The sequence below is a fragment of the Sabethes cyaneus genome, chromosome 1 (assembly GCF_943734655.1).
Source record: "Sabethes cyaneus chromosome 1, idSabCyanKW18_F2, whole genome shotgun sequence".
NCBI classification, from domain to species: domain Eukaryota; kingdom Metazoa; phylum Arthropoda; class Insecta; order Diptera; family Culicidae; genus Sabethes; species Sabethes cyaneus.
This window is the reverse complement of record NC_071353.1, coordinates 122244785-122266039: the sequence shown is the minus strand read 5'-3', so window position 1 is coordinate 122266039 and position 21255 is coordinate 122244785. Positions and strand designations below refer to the sequence as shown.

Here is a 21255-nt window from a genome sequence, read left to right as displayed (position 1 = left end):
TTTTCTGTCCGACTTTCGACGTTTCTCTTTCATTCGGACCCGGTCTTCGACGTTTTTCGCTTTTTAACTTCTTTTCTATCCTGGTTTTCGTTTTTGTCTGTTCCGTTCGTTCTCTTATTATTGTCTGGTTTTTCAACTTTCTTGTCACATTCTGTTTTTCTTTTTATCCCATTTGTTCTCCGTTTTCATTTATTTCTCTATTTTTTCTATTTCTAATCCGTTTTTCCTCTTTTTCTGTTCTCATTTCGTTAGTTTTATGCTCCCGTATTTTCTCCTTTTGCAACCCGTTTTTTTGCTTTTTTGTCCCGTTTTTAATTCTTTTCTGTCCAGTTTATCCTCATTTTCATTCTCGTTTTCTTCAGTTTTAATATATTTTCCTTCTTATCTCTCATATTTTCTTCTTTTCTCTACCGTTCTTCCTCGTTTCTCTGCCGTTTTCTTCTTTTCCACCTTTTATTCTTTTAAGGGGACATGAACGACTGAAAATTTTGAAGAAATTAATTTTTTTTTTCAGATTTTGATTCTGCAGTCTTTTCCGCTTATTTTGATATTAAATTTGTAATGACCACGGAAAATTGCCGAACAACGATCATACACATAAGCGTTCCAGTTCCGTCGGAACAACCACGACGGAATAAAACGCCGCTCCTGAAAAACCACGATTATCAAACTTTATGTACCTTTTTCTCAGAAACTACACAACGTATAGGAACAAACTTTTTTTTGTTTGGTTGGTAGTAGCTTGGCAAAGACTTTTATAACTTTTGAGGTTTGTAAACGTAACACAGCCTGAGAAAAACGAACAAGAAGAAGAAAAGATAGCTGAAAAAACAAAAATTCTGTCTGTGGATGGCAAGGTATTTCATTATGGCGCATAGTTATTGACCAAACTCGTGTTTTAGTCTTCGACCTTGAAATGCGGTTAGGCATTAATATTATTATTTTTTTTGAAACGATGGTTATACAATTGATGGAGGGACGGTAGGGGAAAGTAATGACAAATTTTTGGGAAAGAAGGGGGAAGAAGGGAAAGGAAGGGGGGTAATAGGCAGCTACGAGTTGTCATGGGTGCATGGGTCGAACCAAGCTATAATCAGAGATTATAACTGGATTTGAACCCACAACACCTGCCAGGGCAAGTGGCTCGCTGGTACCCGTGTACCTTTTTAACAACAGAGGCGCTGGACAAAAGAAGACTGCGCAACCCCCCTTAATAAGGGGCCCTTATTAATGCAGCGACCTATCTGGTTTTTGGGTTATTTTTAGACACACAGATTATGCCTCTTCCTCCGTCAACTGTAGAAACCACCGACCGAGAAGTTTTGATCTAACTTATTTTTACTTTCAGGACGACGACGCTATGCAGGCCGTTACGACTTGCAAGGTACTGCGTGTGACGTTGTTCGTCCGTAAGCGTGTTAGTCCGCGTTTCTCAGCGCGGGTTTTCGGAGAAAGGGTCCGTTCTTATGAAATTGACCAAACTCGTGTTTTAGTCTTTGACCTTGAAACGCGGACTAACACGCTTGAGTTCATCGCTTGAGTTCCCTTATAATGATTTTTACCGGTTGCAAATGAAATCAATGTCGTTCATAATTCCTACTGAAATCCCATTATTGATTCCATTCCATAGTAATTTATTCCACTTCAGATGAATTACTTGCAATTAGACTCGCCTGGCAATACAATAGAGAAGTGTGAGTGATATATTCATCAATTCAAAAGTAAAGTATGTTCGACGCCGGCTGTAAATAAGATTACAATACGACAGCTATCACACGGAGAATATCTTATTCCGAGCGAAACGTATGAACAATAAAACAAATCAACAGCATCCAATTGACAATCCTGCTCTCAAATTGAGTCAATATGCATCATTCAGCTACATGTCTGCTCCCTGGAGCATATTCCATCCATTTCTTCTACCGTTTCACTTATAAATATCTTGTTATTTGTCATAGTTGTTGATATTAGGAGCATCATATCACATTTAGGTATATCATCTGCATAATAGCATTTCGCTACGCTTCGTTTGTCGCCCGAGAATCGCATGTTCCACACTATTCGACTGTTGCTTTTGCTTGCACTATATCTCCTTCTAACAGCTGCTCTGCCTGGAATACGGTGTGTACTCAACAATCGTACCTTCGAGATACTGCATAAGTCATAAAATGCTTGTTATTTTGCATTTTGTTTCATCATACTTGGCTTGGAAGGTGGACGATATTTTGCATGTGAAAAATCAGCCAAACAGGATTTTATGTCAAGATTCTTCTTGTGATCTGCTTTTTCGAATAGATGGAAGAAGGACATATGAAACGCAATTAAATAAGCTTTGCATGAGACAAACTTTGAACTACCTACCGTGACTTGCTTGGCTTCTTCAAGAACCACTACTGGTTCCTACTCAGACAGGACAGCATTTTAGACGGAACGGGTGGCGCCCATCAACTAACCAGCCAGCCACCCACCCACCCACCGTAAGCGGAACAAACGATGCGACGAAAATGATATTATTGTTTGTTCAACGAATAAACTCTCTCCGTCTTCCGTTAGTAGAGAAAATATTTGCCAATTATGCATTTGTGTAGCACCCATCACCGACCAACCAGACTGTTTGTGCATGAGGTCTCCAAGGATTTCCACGGTGCTCTCGGGCCCACTGTCCAGCTTGTTGGAAACTCCTATATGGTAAGAAGCGGCGAGACAAAAATGAATTTTCACAATTACTGAAAGTTTTATAAATATCATTTTCGAAACTTAAAATAATGCTAAACCGAAAACGAAAGTGTTTTGAAGCTTAACCGTTGGTCCATTGCTTCTGTTTTGTGTTATTCGTTTTTATTATAACTTTACGCAAGCAACCAGTAAGAGCTTCGACTAGACTTCATTGACTCGATTTATAGTTAGTTCCCTTACACAATTGCAAATTGTATTGGACATCGAAGCCATTTAAGCATGCACCCAGAAAATAGAATACAGCATCTTCGATTATTACCAATCTTTTGTTGGAAAATGCCAAAGCAAACCATTCCCAGCGAGGTCATCGTGCTCGAAATGCTGTGGTTGGTGGGATACAAAGAGGGTGGATAAGAGATTGCATTCCAAAGAAAATTGAATCACTTTTCGATAAATTTACAACTTTATTTGTGCAAAAAATTCATCCAATTTTCCCTCGATAGAGCTTCCATTTCGTTCGGTTAGAGCAGACGACGGATGATGCCTCGATATCAACGTCAGCCACCACAACACAGCAGCAGCAGCAGCATCAGACGGAGCTCGCGTAGGTGCAGCCCTAGAGCATTATAGTTCCGAGCAACACACACAATGCAACCTTGCACAACTTTGCAGCGCGCTCAATTTCTCGCTAGACGGGAAAAACAACTTTATGAATTAATGCGAATTGTATAGAAAAGTTTGCGCCACATGTTTAGGTAGGGAAAGGATATTTATTTTGAAGCTCATTCACAACAACCGCAAGCTTTTGTTATCGTATTTCGATGCGATACTTCAACATGGAATTTGTTGCAATCCAGTTATTATTATTCGTGATGTTTCCTTTAAAGCAAAAATTTGCTTCAATTGACACATGGTCCGGAAACGGCAATGGAAACTTATCAGCTATTTTCAGTGTGATTTTTCATCAAGCAAACTTTATGATTTTAGCTAAATTCACTTACCAATAAAGTGCGCTATTAGTAGACGCTAAACACGTTTGCGTGAAAAGCAAAGTCAAGCGTCCACTAACGAATGCACTTAAAAAAAATTGGCAGATATTAACGATTTTTAATGCGATTACCTGGTGGTGAATCCACCTGTGCAACGCGAATCGTAGCAACTCTCTTATGTACAGAAAATGTTTGCCAGCATTATCAGTTGATTTGCCGTGGCGGAAATGGCCAAGCAACTACGCTCGACGCTTTGTTCATACTGCCAAGTCCACCCCGAAGCGAAGAAGTTGGACATCGTGAGACACTTCGAGCCCGTCGGATATTACTGATCTAGCATTTAAAACATCCTCTCCCATCTAAAGACAGGCAACCTAGCTAGCATTTTTATATGTTTACTAGCTGACTCGACAAACTTCGTATTGCCACAAATTAAACTGTGTTGTACATAAATCCTGAATCTCGGATTATCACGGACCTTTATCACAATCTCGAGTTTTGCAAGTTTCTGAGGAGTTCATGGGTGTTTTAATATACCAATTTTTCTCACAGTAAAATAGAAAACAACTCCCCCCATTGCTTAGCCTGATAAAATAAAGCGAATACCATTTTGCGGAACACCAATTCTCGGTTGACCATAACGCAGAATATAGAGTTTCGCAGAGTACCGTTTCGCGAAAAACCTTACGCGGGATGTACCATTTCACGGAAAATTCGTAGAAAGTATCATTTCGCAGGGGCACAGTGGGGCAGATTAAGCCGGCGCTCGGACAAAACCTCATAACTTCTTTCTTATGCTTTGTAGAGCTTTATTGTCTTCAGCAACATTGTTTGTTATAAAATTTCGCATCTTTTTGTAAATTTTAAGTAGTTTTATTTTCATTCCTATAGATGGCGTTGAAGTCTAATTTTTTAAATAATGACTTTAGAAATATTGTGTCTTCAGAAAAGTTGTTTGTCCTGTAAAGTTACGTAAAGTTACTGAACATACCAAAATTGTAGGACTTACGGGAATCAAGTTATAAATATTTTAAATACCCAAACACCTTTTTTTTCAGTGTGCAGTCAAAATTGGTAGTCCCGCGACCTGCTATACAAATTATCACAATCTGTATATCAAGAGTAATTTAGTAATATTATTCTGCTATAAGGTATATCAACCATTTGTGGACCTTTCTATAAATTATTTTGAACTCGTAACGCTAAGCACCTAACCGATGGCACTTACAATATTAGTAACTTTCGAATAAGCCTAAATATAACAATTTATACTGCAAATCTTTAAATTTTACATATTTTTTAAAACAGATTAAAATGTCCATTTTCCTTTTATGGACCCTTGTGGTTTACAATAGAATAACGACCGAGTCCATTAAATGAATTCTACTGTATTTTGCATGGAGAGGGTCCGCTAATGGCATTGTTAACCACATAATGGACCTTCAAACCTTTCTGCAAACACGTATCAACATATTCGACTCAAAATAAACTAAATGGATGCTAGTTCAATCGAGTTGAAAGTCTATCCGAACATATTCTACTGCCAATTTGACTTGAAATAGAGCTGGAATAAAGCTGTTAAGTGGTCGCCTTTACAATGTCTTAAATTCCCCTTATCGACTCCAATGTATCTCATAACGATAATAATGTTGTGTCTTACATACACAAGCATGGTTATTCAACGTACAGCAGGAATGAACTTCGCACTGGCGCGCGCATTTACTAATTTGTAGCCGAAAATGCCGAAAAACATGCATTCGCAAAACTTAAATATCTCCGAACATCGCAACTAGTAGCAGCTAATTTTTTGCTTATTACTAGTTAACACCTTGAACGTTGATTTGATGGTAGTGTCAGAGCGGAAATCTGTGGAAATCTTTTTCTACACACTATTGAAAATTGACAAAAATAGCAAATTTTTTGTTCTAAAGCACTTCGTCAGAACAAAACCTACTAGCAAAAAATCTGTCTTAATATCACCTAAACTATTAGTTTATAATCCCTTTAATGTGAAGTGTCTTTTAAAAGTATAGAATTTTAAGCAGCATGGTAGCTAGATGCTAAAAGATTAAACGATATTTATTTTTTCATTTTCCAATTTTTTTTACACTGTGTTTCACCTTTTTTAATGCCTATTGAAAAAACTCTTATTAAAACAATTTATGCTTGTTTCTTATAGATTATATGTCTACTATACGTAGAATATTAAGTTTGACAGAATATCTCAAATAAAAATTTTGAGGTTTTGTCCGAGCTTTTTCGGGTTCTGCCCCATAGTGAGGGGTGACCCAACTGAAGGAAAGTAATAGAGGTCAGTAGATCTAAGAAAATAAATAAACCTAGATGGACGTGATCTCCACGGGCGGCTGACTACCCCCCACCCCTCCCGCAGTGGCCGGTGGCAACACTCCCGGCCTGTGTCCGCCTCGCCCTGAATCATCTAATGTTACTATTGATAGTTTCAGGTGGTCTTGTTATTGACTAATGTTTTATGAGAGTCTAAAATTTCTCGAGTTCGATTAGTTTTTGAGTTACGCAAAAATTTCTTTTTTATTTGTATGAGAGTCCTTATCCCCCTACCATAGGGGTGAGGGGTCTCAAACCTAAAAAAAAATACTGCCTCCAAAACCCTTGATCTTGATTAATTCTCTAACTTGATTAGTTCTCTAGTTATGAGGAAATTTGTATTTCATTTGTATAGAACCCCTCCCACTATTGAAGAAGGGAGGAGTTATAATTCCCCTCCTAAAGAAGGAAGGGGTCTCAATTCACCATAGAAAAAAAATTTGCCTACAAAAACACCCACACGCTAAATTTGGTTCCATTTGCTTGATTAGTTCCGGAGTTGACGAAATTTGTATTTCATTTGTATGGGAGCCCCCCTCCTAAAAAGGTAAGGGGTTCTAATTCATCATAGAAAAAATTCTTGCCTCCAAAAACACCCACATGCCAAATAAGGTTCCATTTGATTAATTACTTCTCGAGTTAAGAGGAAATTTGATTTTCATTTGTATAGGAGCCCCCCGTCCTAAAGTGGGGAGGGGTCCCAATTCATCATAGTAAAAATTTTTGTCACCAAAAACACACACATGCCAAATTTGGTTCCATTTGCTTGATTAGCTCTCGAGTTATGAGGAAATTTGTATTTCATTTGTACAGGAGCCCCCCCTCTTAGTGGGATGAGGGGTCTCTAACCATCATAAGAACCTTCGCTGGCCCCAAAAACCCCTATATGCAAATTTTCACGTTCAGTAGCTTTCGATTCTATAAGGAACATACGGGCAGCCAGACAGAAATCCATTTTTATAGGTATAGATTTGTATGGGAACCCCCCTCTTAGGGGGGAGGGATCTCTAACCATCATACGAACCTTTCCTGGCACCAGAAAACCCTACATGCAAATTTTCACGACGATCGGTTAAGTAGTTTTCGATTCTATAAGGAACATAGGGCAAACGGAAATCCATTTTTATAGGCATAGATTTATATGGGAGCCCCCCCCCCCTCTTAGTGGGGGGATGGGTCTTTTACCATCATAAGAACCTTTTCTGGCCCCAAAAACTCCTACATGTAAATTTTCACGTCGATCGGTTCAATAGTTTTCGATTCTATATGGAACATAGGAACAGACAGACAGACAGACAGAAATCCATTTTTATAGGTATACATAAAAGTTAAAAATCAGCATTACGTACATATATACATGCTAATAACTCACATTTGATGCGCAAAACTGGCATATCCGTGCTATTTTGGAGAAAATATACGTGATGAGGAATAAACAAACGCATTTCATCGATATAAGTAATTATATACGACAATATCCGATTAATCCCGACCCGCTCCGTACTGCTATACGATATGTCAGCTATCATCATTCTATACGACTAAAAATCAACTCGGGCGGACTATATTAGGCATTAGTTACGATTCCGATTTTTTTATGAGTTATTTACGGTAATTTTCGGTTATTGATGTACGATTTGGTGCTAGCTGGGAAGAGCGTCGATCGAAAGCCTGACTCGGCTGCCCGACCGTGAAGTGCAGCAGAAACTGAAGAGGAAGGGGTCCTTATCGCTCCGCACTATGATCTGGAAAGTCGGAGTAAGCGGCCAAACGGTAAAGAAGTGTTTGGCCAAAATAAATATTTTTATGCGAATTCTTCAGTATAGGTCGGCCGAATCTAAGCAGCTGGCAATCACCCCGAACTGGTAGGGGGCCAAGTACTTTACGTCTCCCCGCATCCCCCACCCTCCAGGAAGTAAGCGATGAAGTCAAATGTATCTCCCACCCCAAGTTCCCAAAGAAGTTTCTCCATTGTGCCTAAAGATTACTGGAAGAGATGGACCGGCTGAAGTTAAAAGTGTGACGAAGACTGCCAACCCTCCCAACGTCTCCCAGCTGCGATCGATAAAAATTTTTAGGCGAACCTTAAACGAAGGATCTACTCCAATGATTTCGGTGTCAAAACTAAGAAGCAGCTGATCGCCAAGAAAACGAAAGAACTAAAGATCATGCCGCCATCCATCTTCGCGTCAGTCATGGCTGAGATTCCGGCCAACTATCGTAAGGCCACTCAGCAGGGCGTCTAAGCATTTGTGTAGAATGCTTAATAAACGTACTCTATCCTTTTCTCTTACTACTTAATCAGATTAGGTTTAATTGACCTGCGCTGTATACAGAACTCATTTCCATTCAACTCGGTTCATGGCTGCTTCTAGTGACTTTGTGGTCTACGCAGGACCCGCAAGTCGAGTTCCACTTGGACGATCCATTTTTCCCGCTGCATATCTCTTCGCATGGCTCCTGCCGGGTCGTTGTTGAGAACCGTTTTCAGAGGGCTGTCGTCCAACATTCTTAAAATGTGTCCAGCCCATCGCAGATGACCAATTCTCTGAGTACAATGACAATGGATGATTCTCCAAATAGCTAATCTACCGTAGATTACCCCAACACTATCGCTATTATCTTTGTTTTGTAGATTTAACCGGCAAAGGACGATTTCTTACGATAATGCGTCGTCTTAGCATTTCTCTTCTAGTGGCGTTTGCATTAGCCTTTAGTCTGATACACGTTTCCGCTACCGTCCTAAAGTTGTGTGCCACGATTTCAATGTCGAATGTCAATGTGCGAAGCCGTAAAGCTGGACTAACTTCAAGCAAATCATACCTTTTAATGGAATATTTAGTAGCAGGTACAAAAACCCATCTCCTTGCCGTAACCCTCTTCTAGATTTGAATTGTTCCCGATACTTGAACTAGGCAAAGGCGGAGAAGCTACCGGAGAAGTGGACGGAAGGAGTGATTTGCCCCATCTACAAAACGCGATATAGCGCTAGTAACCGCCGCCTTCGTAATGCTGGTTGTCACCGATAGCACAGTGTTTCTACCTGTGAATCCACATGCGTTGTGACCGATATCACAGGGTTTCGAAGTGAACTACCATGAGGGCTCTATAAGGGCTCGCGCAACTGCGGACCTAATTTTTACCACTCGACAGATCTTGCAGAAATGCCAGGAATACATCATGCCCACACCACGCATCTCTGTCGATTTTCAAGCAGCATACGATACAGTCGATCGATACCACCTATGACAGATAATGCACGACCACGATTTTCCGGATAAACTGATGCGACTTATCAGAGCTACATTGGATCGAGGGATTTGTTTCGTCCGCATCTGGGGGCTCTCTCGAGTTCCTTTGAGACGCGGCAAGGGTTGAGACAAAGTGATCGCTCTTGAGAGAGTTTAACATCGTGGGCACCGAAACGAGTTGCACGATTTCACCAAGAGTAACCAACTCCTAGGCTTTGCAGATGACTTTGGCAATCTACGCCAGACTGAAATGGGAGTCTAGGATGATAGGGCTAAAAATAAATGCGTCGAAGACCAAATACATGAAAGAAAGGGGTTCAAAACAAAAAAGCGTACCTCCCACGGACGAAAACCTTGACCGTGACCGCGGACAACAACACTAGTAAGGAAACCCAGCGGCGCATTCAAGCGGGAAATCGGGCCTACTTTGGCCTTCGCAAAACGTTACGATCAAGAACGCCGTACCCTCCGTACGAAGCTGACAATATTCAAAACCCTATTAGACCAGTTTATGAAATAGAAGCCATGACGCTGCTCATAAAGGACATTCGCGTTCTTTCCGTGATCGAGCGGAAGGTGCTGCGAACGATATTTGGCAGAGTACAAATCGAAAGCGGAGAATGGCGGAGGCGTATGAATCACGAGCTAGAGGCACCGCTTGGAGAGATTCCCACCGTACACCTGGCGAAAGTTGGTAGGCTGTGGCAGGCCGGACACGTCGTAAAGATGCCAGACGTTAGTGCGACGAAAACAGTTCTCTTCAATAACCACACCGGTACCAGGAACAGGAGGGCTCAACGTGCAAGATAGCTCGACAAGGTCGAAAGCGATTTGTGATTTCTGAGCTGACTGAGTGATACGCGACGAATGGCCCAAGATCGAGTTGAATTTAGACGACTACTTGAAAAAGCACGGGCCACTCCGACTATATACTGCCGACGACGACGATGATGACGACGTTCATCCTACTTGTCCTTTTTGCAGATTGGGCACATAATCCAGTCCTCCAGTAACACTAATTCCCCCTGAATCTTGACAACTATCCAGTGCAGTGCTCTAGCCACTGCTTCCCCACCGCATTTTAGTAGCTCGTTTGGTTATTCGTCGGTGCCAACCACTCTATTGCTATTCTACCAACCGATCACCTCGTCTACTTTCTGGAAACCGCTCGCTCGAGAACCCTCACCTTGGAAGGTCCGATCATGACAAGCAGGAATTCTTTGCGCAGTTGGAGCGTTCGCTGTCAAAATGACATCAATATTATCATCGGGGATTTCAATTAGTAGGAATACAACCCAATGACTGAACGGTCCAGTGCAAATTAGCTGACCAACGAATGGGCCCAAGATTTATTGACTTTGTCGCCTCCAAGAAAATGGCCGTACCTGCATCGAGCATAAATTTTTATACAAGTACACCTGGAGATCACCAAATCATACAGAAATACCGATCGATCATGTTTTAATCCACTGCCGGCACTTCTCGGTCTTCATTGGACCTAGTGAGAGTAATGATGCTCCCAAAACTCTCCATTATGAACAGCACTCAACGTCGCGTAAATGGCACGCGGCTGAAGCAGTCTAACGTCGTCGAAAGTTACGCACAGTTGCTCAAAGTTGCGCTGTCATCAATAGCATAGCTGACAACATCCTCGGGCACGTGGCACGTGGGAATCAATGAAACGACAAGTATGACGATGAACGCATGAGAGTTATGAATGAGCTGGTTGTCTGCGGTCACTGTTTCCTCTGTTGCACAAAGAAGTCTTCTCCATTCCACTCGGTCCATGGCCGCAATTCGCCAGCCACGTAGTCTGCGTAGGGTCCGCAGGTCGCCTTCTACTTGATCGATCCATGTTTCTCGCTGCACGCCCCTCCGTCTCGTTCCAGTCGGATCATTATTGAGAACTTTTTTAACCGGGCTGTCGTCCGACATCCGACCGACTTTTGCGGTGTGATCGATGGGTGGTTCTCTAAGCAGCTGATGCAATTCATGATTCGTTCGCCTCCTCCACGTTCCGTCTTCCATCTGCACTCCGCCGTAGATGGTGCGCAACACCTTCCGTTCGAAAACACTAAGGGCGCGTTGGTCTTCCACGAACATAGCCCATGCCTCATGGCCGTAAAGGACTACCGGTCTAATCAGCGTCTTGTAGATTGTTAACTTCGTGCGGTGGCGAGTTTTGTTCGATCGCAGCGTCCTACGGAGTCCAAAGTAGGCACGATTTCCTGCCATAATGCGTCTTTGTATTTCTCTGCTGGTGTTGTCTGCGGTAACCAGTAAGCCCAGAAACACGAACTCTTCGACCACCTCGATTTCATCACCGTCTAAATGAATCCGGGGAGGGAGGTCAGCATTCACTTCTCTAGAACCTCTTCCTTTGATGTAGTTTGTTTTCGATACATTAATGACAAGTCCAATTCGTTTGGCTTCAGCATTCAGTCCGATGCACGTTTCTGGCATCCCCTCAAAGGTACGTGTAATGATGTCAACGTCGTCAGCGAAACCAAGAAGCTGGACGAACTTCATGAATATTGTGCCACTCGTGTCCATCCCCGCTCTTCTTATCACACCCTCCAAAGCGATGTTGAACAGCAAACATGAAAGCCCATCACCCTGCCATAACCCTCTTCGAGATTCAAAGGGACCCGAGACTGCCCCTGATATTCGAACAACACACATTACTCGATCCATCGTCGCCTTGACCAATCGCGTTAGTTTATCCGGAAATCCGTAGAAGTGCATAATCTGCCAAAGCTGATCTCGATCGATCGTGTCATACGCCGATTTGAAGTCGATGAGTAAATGATGCGTGGGCACGTTGTATTCGCGACATTTCTGCAACACTTGCCGAAGCGCGAAAATCTGATCCGTGGTGGCACGGGCACCCATGAATCCCGCTTGATATTACCCCACGAACTCTTTTGCAAATGGTGATAATCGACGACATAAAAGTTGGGAGAGTACCTTGTAGGCGGCGTTCAACAGTGTGATTGCGCGGTAATTACAACAATCCAACTTGTCGACCTTTTTGTAGATCGAACGAACGATGCCTTCCGTCCACTCCTCCGGTAGTAGCTCCTCCTCTCAAATCTTGACAATGACTCAGTGCAGCGCTCTAGCCAATGCGTCACCACCGTATTTCAGCAGCTCGCCGGGTAGCTGATCAGCCCCAGATCAGATCTCTTCTTCTAACTCCTGGAGGTCGGGGGCTGGTATTCTGACGTCTTCTGCACGTGCTCCAAGATCTATTGTCATATCGTCACATTCATGTTCCGCTACAGCTACAGCTTCCGTTTGTCGTTAGCACGGTACAGTACTTCCATCGCTTCGCGATCTCGTTCTTCCTGTTGGCGCTTTTCCTCCGAGACCGAGATGTGCCTGTTTTTGGTTTCTGTACTTGTTTATATCGCTCCACATTCGCCCTCGTACGGTGTTGCAGCATTCTCGCACGTGCTGCATTCACTAATTGCTCGCATTCGCCGTCGAACTAATCGTTTACCTAGAGCCGCTAGAGCAGTACTACCGATGGCGGTCTTAATGCGGTCTTTCCAACCACCTTCAAGAGTTACTGCGCCAAGTTGCTCTTCCGTTGGTAGCGCTGCTTCCAGCTGCAGCGCGTATTCCTGGGCAACTGAAGTGTCACGCAGCTGTTCGGTGTTGGGTCGCGGCGTACGACTTCGACGCGTGTTATACACCGTCGAGAGTTTTGAGTGCATGCAGACTGCAACTAGGAACTGGTCGAATCTATATTCAAACTGCGGTAGGTGCGAACGTTTATAACATCAGAGAAGAATTTTACCGTCGATTAGAATATGGTCAATTTGGTATTCTATTCGTTAGTCTGATGATCTCCAGGTGGCCTTGTGGATATCTTTGCGGGGGAAGAAGGTACTTCAGACTCCCATACCGCGGGAAGCTGCAAAATTTTCGCATCGTTGGCCGTTGTCGTTCGTTGCGGAATGCAGGCTGTTTGGCCCGATTACCGGTCTGTATATAGCTTTCCGTCCTACCCGCGCGTTCATGACATCGATGGCGATTTTCACGTCTAGTCGCGGACAGCCATCATACACCTGCTCCAGCTGCGCGTAGAACGTCTCCTTCTCGTCATCGGGTCTCCCTTCGTGAGGGCAGAAACGGCCCTTAATCCTCCCCTTGCACATCCTTGCGTTGATCGGTTGCCAACCAATCACACGCTGGCGCATCTTTCCCAGTACTATAAAGCCGGTTCCCAGCTCGTTGGTGGTGCCACAGCTCTGGTAGAAAGTAGCCGCACGATGCCCGCTTTTCCATACCTTCTGACCTGTCCAGCAAAGTTCCTGCAGTGCTACGACTTCGAAGTTTCGGGGATGTAGTTCATCATAGATTATCCTATCGCTACCCGGAAAGCCGAGCGATTTGCAATTCCAAGGCCCGAGTTTCCAATCGTAGTCCTTATTTCGTCGCGTAGGTCGACGCAGATCTTTTCGATCCGTATTTTTTTCTTCGTTGTTGGTAACTTTTTTCCAGGGCGGCTTATTGGACCAGACCCCCTGTCTCGCCGGAGTACCATCGTGCACAGCACTGTTTAGAGTCCCCGCTGCCACGAGGACGCAGGCATGAAGAACAGACGCTGTTTGAGCCGCACGCTCTTGGTGAACAGACGCTCGTGTTTGACGAAGGATTTCCTCTACCGCCATGCTATGGTTACCGCGCCAGTAATCGCGTCGCACCTTCTCACTTTGTTATTGTCTGATTGACAACATTGCCCAGGCTACACCGAGTTTGGTATCATATGACTCGTGGAAGCGTGAGGCGGGAGCTTGTGAGGGCCAGAGCTGTGTTTGACGCTCCTTCCAGGTTGTCAACTCACCATTTGAAGCCCACTCACACACTGGTCACTTGTCTGCACTAGCTGTTTGTAAGAATTTGCAATACAGGACATCTGCTTTAGGAGTGAAATTATTAGCATTATTAGCCCGACCTACAAAAAAGGCGACAAACTGTGAGAACTATCGTACGAAAGTTCGACCGGCTCCACCGAACAACGTTCAACGACGGACCAAATCATTACTGTTCCATGTCCCAGCCTGCGCGTAGTTCATCATTTGCGAATGTGTCTCGCCGCTCCAGGCGTAACGCTAGATTGACAGTTGACAATGTCAAAAATATAATTTGTTACGCTAAAGAATTTAAACGGACTAGAAATGTAAGATAGGCAATTAAAATCAACCAGAATTATTAATAAAGTTAATGATTTGCAGTTTGAGCAAACTCTACCAAAGGACCACGAGTTTCGCTTCAAAAATTCCGATTTACCGTGACAATTACACTGCGGCAACTGCTCCAAAAAATCCGGGAATCAGAACCTCCACGTAATAACTATGTGTTCATTGACTTCAGAGCTGCAGAGTTATGGAAATTTATGGGCTTTCCCGAGAAGATGTATTTTTAACGGGAGTCGTGCTTACTATGGGCTTCACAAACAACTGCGATCGAACAGACTAAGCTCCCGTAGAAAGTGTACCTTATACAACACGCTCGTTAGACCAATTATTCTCTACGGGCAGGAAATCTAATGCTAAGAATGGTCTTCGATTCCGTACAGAAGAACGGAGGCAGGACGGATACGGTTGGCAGGGCATGTTACAATAATGGCGGACGATTACCCCGTGAAGATGCTGTTTGATTAGGAGGATTAGGAGGAAGACGACCAAAAGCACGGCGAAAAAGCTGGTTTAGACTAGAGGGAGTAAGATCTGGCTGCACGTGGCAAGGTGTCCAAGGAATCGGAAGGCGGCAGCCAACAACTGATTGAATTGTAGAATTTATGTGTATCATGCCATGTCATAAGACAAATCACAGTGGCAGTTTATAATGCGTTCTCCATGATGCATGATTGCTAAAACAGCAAAGAGCAAATATTTTCCTTTTTTCTACATGCATTATGGCAATTCAACAACAATTTCATAGAAGCGCAAACAAACATTACCGTCTCCAGAGGGTACGAGTTGTTTGTGCTTGCTTACAACAGCGAAATAACAATTCCTTATTTTGAGTTTGTCTTTATAGCAGTCTGAATATATTAAAAGTTTGTATTTTTCCCGCTCAGTGTATCAAACTTGCAAGCCTGACAAACATGACCGCGTCGGAAAAACTCTGTCTAGCTGGCGTGACCATGGGCGACACATGAAATCCTTTCCGTCGCCTATGTTGGTCATTCGAAACACGAAGACATTTCACCACCCAGTTCTGTTATAGTTTCATGGATTTTGCAGTCCACCTATCAAAGGATATGACCCTGTGGGGTAAAACGGCGTTATTCAAAAGAGTTGAAATGATTAGTTGAATAAAATAGAACAATGATATTTCAGTGCTTTCTAATGTTATCCTAACATTTTGCAATATGCAGAACGTAATAAAAAGTACCTGTATGCACATCTCTCCTACCGTTCCTCCTTCATGTGGAAACCAGCACCTGAGCAGTCGAGAAAAACTTGTTGACCCTTCCTCTGTAAATTTGTCACCGCCTATTAGTGGCATCCAACGACCGGTTTGCCGTTTTTGTTGGCACTAAGGCAATGCAATGGGTGACTGCAGCAGTCGCTGGTTCGTTTGTTAGTCTAGTTTTTTTTTCTCTAACAAGTAAAATTTTGAGGAATGGACTAAGCACACAATGCACACATAACACCGAAGACTAAACAAACAGTGTGCCACCTCCGAACACCGTTTGTCAGCGCATGCAAATGAAGCGAACCGTGTGCCGGTGGTGGTGCCCCGGAAATGGGTAGCCGCATGAGTTTAATGGATAAATTCACCACTCTCCACTGGACATGTCCAGGGCGAGGGCCAATGACTTTATCCTTTTTCTAACCATCAACAACAAGTTGGTCGTCTGCTTGGCTGGGTGAATTCGGTTCGAGAATCAACGCAGATGACGCTTGCATTTTTTTTTTCACCTATACCGCCAACGTTGGAAAGCTAATCGAGCTACTTTTGGAGGGTTCATAACAACAACAGAAACGCCGTTAACAAAACTCAAAGTTGGCAGAAGCCAATTAAAGTTGTTCTCGGAGAACGCCGAGTTGGAAAGCACTTTTTTTTATCTGATGGTGGGATTCGTGAGATTTTTTTCATGGAGCGCTACAAAACTGTAACAAAAGTGGATGAGAGCACATTTTCCTGCGCCATATGATGCTGGTACTTTTTGGATGGTTTATTGGATGCTATACTGCACACTAGCTGGTGAACGAGAGCTACTAGCGGAAAACAAAACCCAAAAAACTTATCAACATTACTTTCAAAAAAGATTGATTACTATATTTTGAATATGATCAGTTTTAAAACAGATCTGGCGTGTATTCAATCAGGGTACGGGAGGGTATTTCCAGCACGCTACTGAATTCGGCATACATTACTTTTTTTTGCTGCGCTTTCCCAAATAAAAACTTTGCCGTTATATAACAATACTGAAACGAATGTATAGCACTCATAAGCTTTAATGTGTTATAACTATTTTCATAAAAATGTAAGTAATTTGCTAAATTTTATTCAATAAACATCAAAACCCCTGTTTTTCCACTGGCACGTAATCAGGCTGAAAAAACCAGCAGCAATCGCTTACGCGTATCCGCTCTTGATGATGGTTTGGAAAACACACAATTATGATCACGTTTATTTATTCTAGCAACTAAACAGCTGTGAATATGATGTCGTAGAACAATTCACTTCTTTTCATCACGGAAGAACACAAAAATTCCCCTCTGATATGAAAATATAAATCAATTTTCATTCACTAGCAATCTGTAGCATTTTGCTCCTAATTTCAGCATATAGTGCTTTATTACACTACTACCAAGATGTGATGCAGTTGCGCCTGAAACTCTTCTATGGTGTTGACATAGCTAGTATTTGAGTGACAACCACTTGCTTCTGGTGCTAATGTATATGTACAATTCAATGATACACTAGCAAAGGGCTAGCAAAGGATGAACATGTGCATTCCATAACCTCTGTTCATTAACTCCTATTCCTACCTCCACGAGGTGCCGGCTGGGGTACGCAACTTCGGTTATCGTATGCTAACAGGAAAGGGGGCACCGTGGCTCCCGCCCACATTAGGATGGTAGCCCCATCAGCGAGATAAGGACCTTAGGTTAACAGCCTACTGTACCGGAACACAAAAAAGTTACCGAAAATGAAAGAAGATATCTCTCTGGATTATTAGCAACGAGTAATCGTTGCCAGATTCAGAACACGGGTTAGGAACCTTACAACAATCCAGTGCTATGCGCCAACAGATGCTGCCGACCTGCAGGAGAAAGAGTTTTTACAGCCAGCTGAACAGCATGGTTGAGAAAATCCCGAAGGGGGACATCCATATCCACATGGGCGACTTCAACGCCAAGATTGGCTCAAACAACGCGGACCTTGAACGCGTGATGGGACGCTATGGTCTAGGAGAGATGAGCGAAAACGGGGAGCTGTTTACAGAATTCTGTGGTAATAGCGACATGGTCATTGATGGATCGCTCTTCCCCCATAGACCAGTACATAAAGTCACGTGGGTTTCCCGCGACGGCCGAACAGAAAACCAAATCGACCACATCTGCATCATTCGGAAATGGCGAAGGAGCCTTCTTGATGTACGCAACAAACGCAGCGCTGATATTGCATCCGACCATCATCTTGTTATCGCTGAGATACGTCTGCGCGTCGCACGTGTCCAACGACGGGAAGAGAAAGTTGGGTGCCGTTGCGACGTCCGACGATTGGAGAATTCTATGATGAAAAGGGCCTTTGTCGAACAACTTAAATCTCGAGCCTCGGAGTAGCCACCTGGTGGAACCGTCGAAGAGCAATGGACCGGCATCAAGAATGCCTTCATCACGACCAGTGATGAAACCCTCGGCAAATCGCGCAGCGGGCGGAGGCAGTGGATTTCTGATGAAACTTGGAGGAAGATCGACGAGCGGAGAGAGGCGAAAGCCGGTATTGAGCGAGCGCGGACCAGATCGGCTAAGACAGCTGCCCGTCAACGATACGCCGAACTGGAGAGGGCTGTTAAACGTGCTTGTAGGCGGGACAAGAGAGCCTGGACTAACTCCCTAGCCGAACAAGAAGAAACCGCCGCCACCAATGGTGATATCCGTTTACTGTACGATATTTGTCGTCGCCTTAGTGGTGCCAGGATGAATACAAAGATGCCGCTAAAGGACAGAGCTGGTCAGCTACTGACTGACCGTACAGAACAGCTTAAGCGATGGACTGAACATTTTAAACAACTCTTCCGAATTTCAAATGTCAAAGAGACCAACAAAACCAGCAGCGTATGACGCCTACAGTTCGTCGAATTAATCGCGTCAATTCGGAGGCGGCATTGCTGGATGAAATTGTAGCAGCCATCAAGAATATGAAATCCAATGGAGCGCCAGGGATAGACTGTATTTCAGCCAAAATGCTCAAAGCTGACCCATCTTTGTCAGCCCAGATGATGCATCAGCTTTTCAGCAATATATGAGAAACCGCAACTTCTTCGGTGGATTGGATGCAGGGCATATTGGTGAAAGTCCCTAAGAAAGGAGACCTAACTGAATGCGGTAACTGGCGGTGCATCACGTTGCTTTGTATTACTCTCAAAGTACTCTCTAAGGCAGTGGTTCCCAAATGGGGGTTCGCGAACCCCCAGGGGTTCGCCAAAACTTCAGTTCGTTGCAGAAGAGTATAGGGAAATCCATCAGGGGGTACGCGAACCAAAAAAGGTTGGGAACCGCTGCTCTAAGGTAATCCTCAACCGGATCCAGGAGAAGATCGACTCTACTCTCCGGCGGCAGCAAGCTGGATTCCGTGCTGGTCGATCATGTGTAGACCATATCCCAACGCTCCGCATTATATTGGAGCAGATCAACGAATTCCAGGACCCTCTTCTGCTGGTGTTCGTTGACTTCGAAAAGCCGTTCGACCGACTCAACCACGAAAACATCTAGGGCGCACTTAGGCATAGAGGAGTTCCAGATAAGCTAGTCCATCTCATCGAGGCTCAGTACGAGGCGTTCTCGTGCAAGTTTTTGTACCACGGCGTCTTGTCCGACCCCATAAGGGTTACTGCTGGCGTGAGACAGGGCTGCATTTTATCACCGCTTCTGTTTCTCATCGTTATGGATGAGATATTAGTTGGAGCAATTGACAGTAGATCAAATCAAGGATTGCCTTGCAATCCTCTAACGATGGAGCAGCTAAATGACCTCGACCTAGCCGACGACATTGTCTTGCTCGCACAACGCCGAAACGATATGCAGAGCAAGTTAGATGATCTCTCCGAGAGCTCCCAGGCAGCAGGTCTCACAGTCAATGTAGCGAAAACTAAATCTATGGTAGTGAACACTGACAATTCCACCAACTTCACAGTAGCGGGACAAGTTGAGCAGGTAGACGCCTTTCAATATCTTGGCAGCCTGACAACGCCCGATGGTGGTACCAAGACTGATACAGCCAGACGGATCAGAAAGGCCTGGGGTGCCTTTGCAGGTCTGCGAAACATTTGGCGCTCAAACCAGATCACTCTATGTACGAAAACCCGAATCTTTAATTCAAACGTTAAATCCGTACTGCTGTATGCCTTCGAAACATGGTGCGTCTTAGCGGAGACAATGCAAAAACTGCAGGTATTCATTAACCGGTGCCTGCGATACATCATTCGTGCCTGGTGGCCTGATAACTGGATATCCAATGAGGAACTCCATCGTCGGTGTCATCAACGGCCGGTAGCCACAGAAATTCGTAAACGTAGGTGGAAGTGGATCGGACACATCTTGAGGAAAGGAGCGAACGAGGTTTGCAGAGAAGCACTCGACTGGAATCCACAAGGACAGCGTAGAAGAGGCATACCCAGAGGCTCATGGCGACGCAGCCTAGCCAACGACATCCGGGCTGTAGACGAGAACCTGTCCTGGCGACAGGTAAAAGCCATGGCGGGTAACCGTCAGCAGTGGAGATCTCCGATTTCATCCCTTTGTTCTGCCGGACCGGCGGACATGGACACATGGGTAAGTAAGTTATTTGTCACAATGCCCAACTAACGTACCCTCAATTAGCGAATCATTGCTTTATTTGGGGTCTCTAGTCACCGCTGACAACAATTAGAGTAAGGAGATTCATCGACGCATTCACCGCATTCCAGTCCACTTTTCCCTCCGCTAGACGTTTCGATCAATACGCTGCCGCACAAAGCTGACGATGAACAAAACGCTAATCAAACCGCACAACATTTTTGTTTAATATATTCGACCACATATTGTATAGCCAATACCATAGAACAATAGAACAATAGAACAAGCCAATAGAATAAGCGCTTGATAAACTATTATGCAACATTATTGTTCCTTGGGCGGAAACAAGTGCTTTCTTAGCGTCTGTGCTAAGGTTGCAAGAGAATGGCGCATTTGAGAGGACCCCTTTCTATGTAGTTTTTTCACCATTATTGATAATCAATCTAGAACCTTTTCTTTTCCGAATGCGTTTCATGAATGAAATGAAAACTTTGGAGCTGCGCCAAATTATATAGTACTTGCACGACAATAGTAAAACATTTCAACAAAGATTTCAAGAATAGTTGAATCATTTGTTTGAGAAACCCCACAGCGCGCTTTGACATGAGCACATTTTCAGGAGTGTTGACAGTTTTGAATTCTCGGAGATTCCTATATATCTTCTCTCAAATTAAGCATAAGCATAAGCATAGGCTCCCGCCCTATGCTACTGCTGCTGCTACTCCGTTATTGACTAGGACCGACGAAAATTGCAAAATGATGGCTGGAAAAAGCATACTTGGGACAGCATTCCTATATATCTTCTCTCAAATTCTGAAAAAAGGTTGGTTCCAAAAACCACTTTTAGTTGGGATTGAAAACATTTCGAAAAAATCAGTTGTTTGTTGTTTTCCTACAATTGTCAAAAGCACATGTGGGGTCGACCTGAATGACCAAATGGTTAAAGGGTCGTAAATAAAAATAAAC

At 43.7% G+C, this 21255-nt stretch overlaps 1 protein-coding gene across 1 annotated transcript in view; it reads left to right on the top strand.

The window, feature by feature from the left end:
• The window catches only part of LOC128743425 (active breakpoint cluster region-related protein), a 395975-nt gene that overhangs the window by 264629 nt on the left and 110091 nt on the right, over window positions 1-21255 (top strand). The gene's annotated exons all lie outside the window — the stretch shown is intronic.